The sequence below is a fragment of the Dasypus novemcinctus genome, chromosome 17 (genome assembly GCF_030445035.2).
Source record: "Dasypus novemcinctus isolate mDasNov1 chromosome 17, mDasNov1.1.hap2, whole genome shotgun sequence".
Lineage (NCBI taxonomy): Eukaryota > Metazoa > Chordata > Mammalia > Cingulata > Dasypodidae > Dasypus > Dasypus novemcinctus.
The window spans coordinates 44,245,444-44,257,486 of record NC_080689.1 but is presented as its reverse complement, the minus strand read 5'-3'; the positions used below and the strand labels follow the sequence as shown (position 1 = coordinate 44,257,486).

Here is a 12,043-nt window from a genome sequence, read left to right as displayed (position 1 = left end):
AAGCTGCTTTGGCCCCGAGAACATTTATCAAAATTAGTGACCAGGAGCTTCAGTTTTTACCGTGGCATGGGTACAAAAGACAAAACCTAGCATCTGTCCAAGGTGTGAAGTCACTGGGAATCCCTCCCTATATAAAGCTAGAATGAAAAAAGGCTGTACCCTTTAGGGTGAATTAGAGGTAAACTGCTTCACCTGACCCCCAGGGGATGCATGGAAATTGCCTTCCTAGCAGAACAAGAGAAACAATAGCAACAAAAAATGGGTCCTTTTGTGAATTTGTAGTCAAATTCACATCTCTTGCATCACCTTTAAAAACTGAAGCTTGGAATTTAATGTGGTCCAGACTGGTACTTTCCCCAAGCACATGGTGAAAGCAAAGGCAAATCATTCTGGAGTACCACACCTTTCCTCCTTGGCCTCAAAGAATTTTCCCAAATAATTGTTAAGGGAAATGAGCAGTTTACAGTAAAAAAGAACACTTCAGCACACAAGGGAACATGGCATTTTGAATAAGAACCAGAGAAAACAAGGTAGAAATAAACACAAAGATTTCAGATTTGACATTCTCAGATAAATTATAAGGTAACTGTGCTTACAATGTTAAAAGAAATAAAAGATAATCTTGAAAGAATAAATTTCAGGGACAGGAAACTATTAAAAGTAATCTACCGTATTTGAACCATATACCTTCTAGAAATTAGATAAAATAACAAATTACTCAGTGGGTGGTTTAATTTCAGATTAGCTACAATCAAAAAGAGGTCTAATAAATTCAGAGAGACAAATTATGAAAGAGAAGAGACATGGAAGGTAACAGCATTATTCATAATAGCCAAAAAGTAGAAACAGCCTTATGTCTATCAATTGATGACTAGATAAACAAAATATGGTATAGCCATACAATGGAATATTATTTGATCATAAAAAGGATTAAAGTAGTGATACATGGATGAATCTTGAAAACATTGTTAAGTGAAAGAAGCCAGTCACAAAAGACTACGTACATATAATCCAATTTACATAACATGTCCAGAATAAGCAAATGCATAAAGTCAGAAAGTAAATTAGCATTTGCCAGGGATTAGTGAGAAAGGGGGTTGAGAAGTGACTGCTAGTGGGTGCTTGTTTATTTGGAGTTAATGAAATGTTCTGGAATTAGGTAGTAGTGATGGTTGCATAACTCTCTGAACATACTAAAAACCCCTGATTTGCTCTCTTTATAAGGGTGAATTTTATGGTATGTGAAAGCTATTATAAAAAGAAATACGGAAGATAGAGTGAGAAAGTCATAATATTTCCAATCATCGTATTGATAGAGAAGAGAATGTAGCACACAGATAGTATTTAAAGATAATGATTGAGGATTTTCTGGAATTGGTGACTATAAAATTCAAATTCAAGAAACCCCCAAAATCTCAAGCATGGTAAATCCTCAACTAGATTCATCATAGTGAAATCGTCAAATATCAAGACATCATAAAAGTAGCCATAGAAGGGAGAAACATCTTCTCATAAGCAACAAAAGAAGTGAGAATATTGTGAACTGAAATAGTCATTGAGCTGGAAAAAAAATAACTGCCAACTTAGAATTTTATACCCAATAAAAATATCTTCTGGGGAGTGGATGTGGCTCAAGAAGTTGAATACCTGCTTCCCACATGGGAGGTCCCAGTTGGTTTCTGGTGCTGTCCAAAAACCAAAACAACAAGCAAGTAAATAAAAAAACCAACTTGGGAGCCAATATGGCTCAGTGGTTGAGTGCCGGCTTCCCATTTACAAGGTTCTAGTTTTGATTCTCAGTCCCAATACTGGGGAAAAAAAAAAAAAAATATATATATATATATATATATATATATATATATTTACACACACACACATTTATATATATACATATATATATATAAATATTTTTTAGGAAGGAGATCAAAGATATTTTCAGGTAAAGTTTGCTACCAGCAGACCCTCAATAAAGAAACTAAAGGATATACTTCAGGCAGAAGGATGTTGAACCTGTATGAAAGGCTGAGAAGCAAGAATGAAGGAGAAAGTTAAAAATGTGTAGGTAAACATAAATTAATACTAACTTTATGGAACAATACTAATATGTTAAAAAGAAGAATTAAATACATGACAACAATACCATAAGTTGATTGGGAGGTATATGAACTTAAAGTGTTCTAAGATTCATGTGGTGTCAAAAAGTTTGAAGTTAGATAAAAAACAGCAAAACAAACCTAAAGAATGTGAAAGGAAGGAAATGATTAAGATTAAGAGCAGGGGGAAACGGACTTTGGCCCAGTGGTTAGGGCATCCGTCTACCACATGGGAGGTCCGCGGTTCAAACCCCGGGCCTCCTTGACCCGTGTGGAGCTGGCCATGCGCAGTGCTGATGCGCGCAAGGAGTGCCGTGCCACGCAAGGGTGTCCCCGCGTAGGGGAGCCCCACGCGCAAGGAGTGCGCCCATGAGGAAAGCCGCCCAGCGTGAAAAGAAAGTGCAGCCTGCCCAGGAATGGCGCCGCCCACACTTCCTGTGCCGCTGACGACAACAGAAGCGGACAAAGAAACAAAAAAGCAGACAAAGAAACAAGACGCAGCAAATAGACACCAAGAACAGACAACCAGGGGAGGGGGGGAAATTAAATAAATAAATAAATCTTTAAAAAAAAAAAAAAAAAGATTAAGAGCAGGACAAACTCAGCATGTAAATGCGTTGCCTTCCCCCCAGCATGGGACATGACTCCCGGGGATGAGCCTCCCTGGTGCTGAGGGATTACTACCAAGTACCAGTTGATGATGTAGCTAGAAAATGACCTTGAATAAAAGGGTCAACTCGGACCAGCAGAATATCTCAATCTACATATAATATCAGGAATTAAAAATGCTTTTTGACCTGAATCAGAGGGGGAAAGGAAAGGACAAATGAGTTTATATGGCTATGAGTCTCCAAAAAGAGCTGAGAGGTTATCAGAGGGGTTGCCCTTATGCACACCTCAGCAGAGTCCCAGAGACAGATAAAGTAGATACCACCCCAGGTATTGGTTCTTCTGAGGGCTGCAGAAACCCACAGGTTCTGTGGTCATGGCAGATGGAGTTCAGTGCCGTGTCAGTTGCCCCTACTTTGGAGTTTGTGTTTCTTTGTGATGGAGCTGGACTCGGATGTGATCTTTGTTCACAAGCCTCTCCTGTTACTTTTACCAAAACTGTAGTTGGTGCTGGGGTTTAATGTATACCCAGGGGACCGGAATCTCTGGACTGACCATGTGATAGCCAGGCCCTGAGCCTCAATAGATTTCAGCTCCTACACTCTGGTTTATTGGACTTACCCCACTCAGCTAACACGGAGTTGAAGAAGGTCAACCACCACACCATGGAGCCAAGAGTGCCTACAACTGAAAGCAGGAGAATTGCATCTCCAGCATCCATGTGGACTCTAAGCCCCCTCTTGATATAGATGTGGAGTGGACACAACCATTCCAAGGTCCACAGGATGGAGGAATAGAGTATGGATTAGAGTGGACTTACTGATATTTTATTCATGAGCTATTGTGATTAGTAATTGAAGAAAATGTAGCATTGGTGTGGAGAAAGTGGCCATGGTGGCTGCTGGGGGTAGGGAGTAGGAGGAAAAGATGAGATGTGGGGGCGTTTTCGGGACTTGGAGTTGTCCTGGGTGGTGCTGCAGGGACAGTTACTGGACATTGTATGTCCTCCCATGGCCCACTGGGTGGAATGTGGGAGAGTGTGGGCTATGATGTGGACCATTGACCATGAGGTACAGCAGTGCTCAGATATGTATTCACCAAATGCAATGAATGTCTCATAATGGAGAAGATTGTTGTTATGAGGGGAGGAGAGGGGTGAGGGGGTTGGGGGGTATATGGGGACCTCATATTTTTTTAATGTAATTTTAAAAAAATAAAGACCAAAAAAAAAAAAAAGATTAAGAGCAGGAATAACATAGAAAGTAATCTACAATAAAAACCAAAAAAAAGTCCTAAATCAGTTAGTTGGGAAAAAACTATTAAGATTAACAAATCACTTCAAAAATTTTCGAGGAAAAGAATGGCAACCTGGGAAACGGACTTTGGCCCAGCGGTTAGGGCGTCCGTCTACCATATGGGAGGTCCGCGGTTCAAACCCCGGGCCTCCTTGACCCGTGTGGAGCTGGCCATGCGCAACGCTGATGCGCGCAAGGAGTGCCGTGCCACGCAAGGGTGTCCCCCGTGTGGGGGAGCCCCCACGCGCAAGGAGTGCGCCCGTGAGGAAAGCCGCCCAGCGTGAAAAGAAAGTGCAGCCTGCCCAGGAATGGCGCCGCCCACACTTCCCGTGCCGCTGAGGACAACAGAAGCGGACAAAGAAACAAAAGCAGACAAAGAAACAAGACGCAGCAAATAGACACCAAGAACAGACAACCAGGGGAGGGGGGAAAATTAAATAAATAAATAAATCTTTAAAAAAAAAAAAAGAATGGCAACCAATATCAGATTTTACCTACTGCATACATACACAGAAAGTAGATTATCATTAACAATTTAATGAAAATAAACTTCAAAATTTATATGCAATGGGCAAATTCTAGGAAAAATACATTTTACAAAAAACTGACTAAAGGAAAAAGAAACCAGAGTAGTCTTACAAACATTAATGAGAATAAGTAAGAAATTAAAAGCTTTCCCACAAATGGCATTTCATGTCCTGATAACTTCACTAAGAAATTCTACAAAATATTTAGGAAAAATAATTAAAATCTTACACTTTTTCTTTCAGACAATAGAAAAGGAGGGCATATGCTCCTCCTGTGCTTAAATTTAGCATAACTTTGATACCACCAGCTGACAAAAGTATGAGAATAGAAATTAAAGTCAGTGTCACTTATGAACATAGAGGCAAAATTCCTAAAGAAAATATTAGTGCCCCCAGTCTACCAGTTATGCACAGTTATGACCAAATTGTGTTTATCTCAGAATGCAAGGTTGGTTTAAATTAGCAAATCAATGAAAAGATTAAAAGAAAAATCATATTTTTTTCAATAAATAAGGAAAAGCATTTGATAAAATTTAACCTTGTTTCATGATTAAAACTAAATAAACTAGGGAAGCGACTGTGTCTCCATCAGTTGGGCTCCCGTCTACCATATGGGAGGGCCTGGGTTTGCACCCCAGGGCCTCCTTGTGAAGACAGGCTCGTCCACACGCTGTGGAGTGCCATCTGGCCCACAAGTGCTGCGTAGAGCGAACTCAGCAAGGTGACGCAACAGAGAAAGGGAGACAAGCAAAAACACGGAAGGGCGCACAGCTAATGGACACAGAGCAGACAGCACACAGAAAGCCATGGGGGGGGGGGCCCGGGATATATAAAAACAACAACTAAATTCATGCTAGAAGGGAACCTCTTCAACTGAATGAAGGATTTATACAAAAAACTTCCAGCCAACATATTGTGAACATTAAAATTAATAGTGAAACACTGAAAACTTTCCATATGCATTCTGGGATACTTTTCACTTCAACATTGCACAAGGTCCTAGCTCAAAGGTCAAGGAAAAGAAATACAAGGCATAAAGCTTTACAAAAGACAGCATAAAACTGCCATTATTCATAGAAAATTTGGTAGCATGTGTTGAAAATCCAAAAGAATTTACAGATGAATTACTATATTTAATACATCTTTTTAACAAAGTTGCTCAATGTTAAATTAATATATAAAAATAATTTGTACTCCTACACATTAGCCAAAAATTTTTAAATAAGAAAAAATGTATTTAGAGTAGCATAAGAAATATGCGGTTCCTAGTAATAAATCTAACGAGAGTGTGGTATTGGTGTACTGATAGACAAATAGACTACGGGAACAGAATAGAGAGCCCAGAAACATAGCATATAGGTAGGCACTTGACGTTTGACAGAGCATGCAATATAGATCAGTACCTAAAAGGGCAAATGTCTCAATAAATGGTGTTTGGTCAGTTACTCAATCTGGAAAAAATTACTCATGGAAAAAAAAAGGAATTGGACTCCTACTTCACACTATACACAAAAATCAGTTCCAGGTGGTATAAAGAACTAAATGTAATAGACAAAACTCTCTTAGTGAGATTGCCTGTTTTCATGACTTTCAGGTTTGATGAATTTCTTAAACAGGATACTAAAAGCACTAACTATAAAAGAAAACTTGGGAAGTGGATGTGGCTCAAGTGATAGAGCTTCCACCTACCATATGGGAGGACCCAGTGTCAGTCCCTGGGTCCTCCTGGTGAAAAAGAAGAGAAAGCTTGCCCGCATGGCAAGGCAAGCCAGTGCCCGCACAAATGAATCAGGCAGCAAGATGATGACACATAAAAAATGAGACAAGGGGAGAGTCAAAGTGAAGCATTGCAGAAACCAAGAACTGAGGTGGCACAATTGACAGGGAACCTCTCTCCACGTCAGTGGTCTGCAGTATCAAATCCCGGTGAATCCTAGAGGAGAGTAAATGAGAAGAGAAGACAACCCAGCAAAAACAGCAGGGTGGGAGGAAGGGAAGGGGGAAAAATAAATATATATATAAAAAGAAAAAAGAAAACTGCCTGCTGCATACATTTTAAAAATAGATGACCACTAAATGATATTTGACTATACTAGAATAATAGCTGTTATTGAAAAAACACTGAAAAGAGTGAAATGACAGTCCATAGAATGGGAGAAGATTTTTGCATGCATAAGACAACACAAGAGGGAAGCAGATTTGGCTCAACTAATAGAGAGTCTGCCTACCATATAGGAGGTCCTGGGTTCAAACCAAGGGCTTCCTGACCTGTGTGGTGAGCTGGCCCATGCGCAGTGCTGATGCACACAAGAAGTGCCATGCCATGTAGGGGTGTCCCCCGCATAGGGGAGCCCCACATTCAAGGAGTGCGCCATGTAAGGAGAGCCACCCAGTGCGAAAAAATCGCAGCATGACCAGGAGTGGTGCCACACACACGGAGAGCTGACGCAACGAAAAAGAGACACAGATTCCTGGTGCTGCTGACAAGAATGCAAGCGGACACAAAGAACACACAGCGAATAGACACAGAAAGCAGACAATGGAGCAGGGAGGGGGGGAAGGGGAAGGGAAAGAAATAAAAAAGAAAAATCTTTAAAAAAAAACAAAACACAAGACTTGTCTCCAGAATACATACGATTGTGTCCCACAATCCAAAGAAAAGACAAAATTCAACAGAAAAATGGGCAAAGCACTTGAATAGGTACTTCTAGAAAAGGAAATTAAAATGGCCAATCAAAATTTGAGAAAACTTGCAACTTCTTTATTATCCAGGGAAAACCAAAGAACACAACTGTAAGAGCATTGCACAGTTGTCAAATAAAATGTTAAAAATCTGACAATTCCAGAGGAGCAAGTGTAGCTCAGTGGTTTAATGCCATTTCCCCATGTATAAGGTCCTGGGTTAATCTCCATTACCTCATTAAAAATAAAAAGTCTGACAATTCCAAGTTAAAACTCCATATATGTTTGTTGGGAATATAAATTGGTGCTAGCACTTGGAAAATGGTTGACATAATCTAGTACAGTTGAAGATATGCACTCTCTGATTCAGCAACTCCTCTTTGGAGAAACTTTTGCGTATTTGCACTAGGGTTTATGTATAAAGATTTTCCTACATAAATGTTCATAATTATCCCAAATGCTCATTAGCAGTAGAAAGGATAAATAATTTATGGAAAATTCAGAATATTCTATAGCAATGCAGTGAAATAAGGAGTTTGTGCCAGAATATAAATGAACATGCTGCTTCCTTCAATAAGTCTTGCAATCAAAAGAAATGTTTGCTGAACTATGCAGTGTGCTTAGGTATGTAATTAAATTTGTGGACTAAAAAGTTCAATGGACTTTTCTATAGCAATGAAAAGTAATAAGCTACTGTTACTTGCAAAACATGGATGAATGTCATAAGCATAATGCTGAACAAAAGAAGCAAGGCATGAAAAATAGATAAAATATGATTCCATTTTATCCATTAAAAAACAGGAAAAGCTAAACAATATTGTTTAGGGGTTACACAGGTGAATAAATAGTTGCTGAAACATACTAGGAATTACCTCTTTAGGGGTTGGGATTGATGAATAGCATATAGTAGGTCTTCTGGAATTCTGGTACTGTTCTATTTCTTGATGTGGGTGCTGGTTATTATAGGGGTGTTTGCTTTATAATTATTCTTTGTGATTCTTTGTTTTTTTTTTCTTGTGGTTGTAAATAATTCTGTCTGCAATTCTCCCATCTCTTTTTGGCTGCTACTACCCACTTTATGTTATTTTTCAGATTTACAAATGTCTATTGAATTAATTTTTTTCTCTTTACCTTTTAAAATGGCAAGACAGCTATTAATAATTACACTAAATATAAATGGAATAAGCACCCCAATTAAAAGACAGTTTATCAACATGGATTAATAAAACAATACCCACCTTTATGCTCTTTACAAGAACTATACTTTAAATATAAAGGCACATATAGGTCTAAAATAAAAGAATGTACAAAAATAATCCATGTAAATACTAACAAGGAGATGTAATAATCTTAAATTTGTATGTATCTTATAATGTAGCTTCAAAATATACAAAGCAAAAATTGATAGAACTAAAAAGAAATGGACAAATCTGCAGCCATAGAGATTTTTAACACAACTTTCAATAACTAGTGGAAAAGCAGATGAAACAATCAGTAAAGGACATAGAAGATTTGATTATTCCTATTAATTAACTTGACATCTGGGGCAGTTTCAGTTTTTTGTGGACCCCAGAAAATCCTTTTTTACAGCTGATCCATTTCTATGTGTGTGAACCACCTATTGTGGATGGGACCTTCTGATTAGATGCAGTTAAGGGACCTTCCATTTGGTTAGATCCCTTCAATACAGCATGACCCAGGGTATGGCTTAATCCTCTTACTGGAGTCCTTTATAAACAGGACTAAATAGCTACAGACACAAAAAGAAGGCTGCAGAGACAGAGAGGAACCCAGAAGCTGAGAGAGAAGGCCCCAGGAGCCAGAGGATGAGAAGAAGCCACTTTAGCCATAAACTGAAAGCAGTGAGGTCCAGAGGAGAAGGGAGAGGGGAGCCTATGCCATCCATTGTGCTCTGCCACGTGTCTGATTGCCCAAAGCTGTAGCTTGGGGAAAATGATCTCCTTTGATATCTTTTTAAAAAAAATTTCTCTCCCCTTCTCCCCTGTTGTCTGCTTTCTGTATCCATTCACTGTGTGTTCTTCTGTGTCCACTTGTATTCTTGTCAGTAACACCAGGAATCTGTGTCTCTTTATGTTGCATCATCTTGCTGCGTCAGCTCTCTGTGTGTGCAGCGCCACTCTTGGGCAGGCTGCGCTTTTTTCACACTGGGTGGCTCTCCTTACATGGCACACTCCTTGTGCGTGGGGCTCCCGTATGTGGGGGACACCCCTGCATGGCATGGCACTCCTTGCGTGCTTCAGCACTGTGCGTGGACCAGCTCACCACATGGGTCATGAGGCCCTGGGTTTGAACCCTCAACCTCCCATGTGGTAGGTGGACACTCTATCCATTGAGCCAAATCCACTTCCCTCCTATAATATCTTGATTTGGACACTTTTCACAGCCTTAGAACTGTAAGATTTTTACCTAATAAATTCCATCTGTAAAAGCCAAACCATTTCTGGTATATTGCTCCTAGCAGCTGTTAGCAAACTAAAACAGCCTCATTGATATTTCTAGCACATTATGCCAAACAATTGCAGAATAAAAATTTTTTTCAAGTTCCCAGGGAAGACTGGCCAAAATAGGCCATATTCAAATTTTAAGGATTGAAATCATTCAGAATTAAACTACAAACAAACAACAGCAAAACAACTAGAACACCTACAAATGTTTATAAATTAGTATAACAGGTCAAAGGAAAAAAATCACAAAAAGGTTTTGAACTGAATGAAAATATGAAATATTAAAACTTGTGGAATGGAGATGAAGCAGTGATGAGGGACATATGTGTATAATATAAAATGTGTATAATATAAAAGGAAGATTGAAGGTCAGTGAACTCAATTTCTATCTCAAGATACTAGAAAATAGCAAATTAAATACAAAGAAAGGAGGAGGAGGAAAATAATACAGAGCAAAAATAAAGTAGAAGACATACAGTAGATATTAACCAACAAAGGTGAAAGTTTTGTTCTCTGAAAAGATTAGTATAATTGATTACTTCCTAATAAGACTGAATAAGAAAAAGAGAGAAGACACAAATTTGTAACTTCAGGAACGGAAGAGAGGACATAACTACAGATCCTACAGAGGTTAAAATGATAATAGATTTATTTCAACATTATGACAATTTTGATGAAATGTATAAGTTACTTGAGAAAAACACCCCCAAGTGGCCAAGAAGTAAAATAATTGAATACCTCTTTATACACAAAAGAAATTGACTCAATTAAAAAATTTCTCACAACACTCCTGCCTAGATGGCTTCATTGGTGAATTCTTTAATACATTTAAGGGGAGAAAAAGTAAGATGAATCCTAGCTAACTCTTTCAGAAAATGGAGAAAGTAGAAACTCTTCCCAGTGTATCTATAGAGCCAAAATTGACAGAATTAATGAGGAAAGAAAATTATAACCCAATGTCATTCATGAATATAGATAAAAATTCTAAATATTAATAATTTGTATCCAGCAACATATAAAAAGGAAAATGCATTATCCAAGGTGGGGCTTATTGCAGGAATGTTAAGTTGGTTTACCATTTGAAAAATAAATAATATTTACCACTTGAACAATAAAAGAAAAAAACATGTTAAGCTCAAGAGATGCAGATGAAACATTTTATAAAACTCAGCAAACGTCTATGATAACTTGCAGCAAACTAGAAATAAGAGGGAACTTTCTTAAGCTACAAAAACCCTCTGTTATCACTGTTCTCAATGGTGAAATAGTTAATGCTTTACCTCTGGTGTTGGAATCAAAACAAGGATATCTAATAGGGCTTCTTTTCAACATTGTATGGGAGATAATGATCAGTGCAATAAAGCAAGAAAAAAAGTATGAAGATTGGAAATGAAGCAGTAAAGCTATCTTTGTTCTTAGATTACATGATTGTGCACATAGAAAATTTGAAGGAATCTATCATCAAACTATTAGAATTAAGCAAATTTAACAAGGTCACTGGGTACTAAATCTATATATACAAATGAATTATATTTCCATGCTAGTTCAAGCAATTGGAAAATAAAACAATATCATTTACATTAGCATAAAAATCATGAAATACCGAGCACAAACCTAGTGGAAGATGTGCCAGACCTCAACAGTGAAATTGCAAAATATTTATGAAAAGGTATAGATAAAGGAGTCCTACAAAAATGGAGAATGATACCAGGATCATGAATTAAAGTATTTGATATGGTTAAGAAAGCATTTTTTGCCAAGTTGCGCTATATATTTAATGCAGTCTCTCAAATCCGGGCAGGTGTTTTTGTAAAAATTGGCAGGCAGATTCAAAACTTTATGTAGAAATTCAGAGGATCTAGAATAGCAAAAGACAATCTTGAAGAAGAAACAAGTTAGGGCACTTAAAATGGCAGGTATCAAGATTTACTGTATAGCCACATTTACTGGGTTGAATAGTGCCCCTCTCCCTTATTTGGAAATAGGGTGTCTGCAGATGTAAGTAGTTAAGATAATACTGGACTAGAGTTGGTACTAAAAACAATGACTGGTGTCTTTATAAGGGAAAGGAGAGGAAGATTCAGATACAGTATCAGAGGGGACAAGGGAAAGAAGGCCATATGACAATGGAGGCAGATATTGGAGTGATGCACCTACAAGTCAAGAATTGGTAGGAGCCACTAGAAGCTAGGAAGAGGCAAGGAAGGATTATTCCTAGAACCTTCAGAGGGAATGTGGCTCTGCTGACAATTTTAGTTTCCATACCTGTGAGAGAATAAATTTCTGTTTTTAAAGCTACTCATTTTGGGGTAATTTGTTGTGACATCCCTAAGGAAACAAATACACCAGTGATTAAAATAGTGTAGCAGTGA

General features: G+C 38.2%; 1 protein-coding gene across 3 annotated transcripts in view; it reads left to right on the top strand.

The window, feature by feature from the left end:
* Nucleotides 1–12,043, top strand: part of CLHC1 (clathrin heavy chain linker domain containing 1) — a 67,864-nt gene that overhangs the window by 18,184 nt on the left and 37,637 nt on the right. The window lies entirely within an intron of this gene.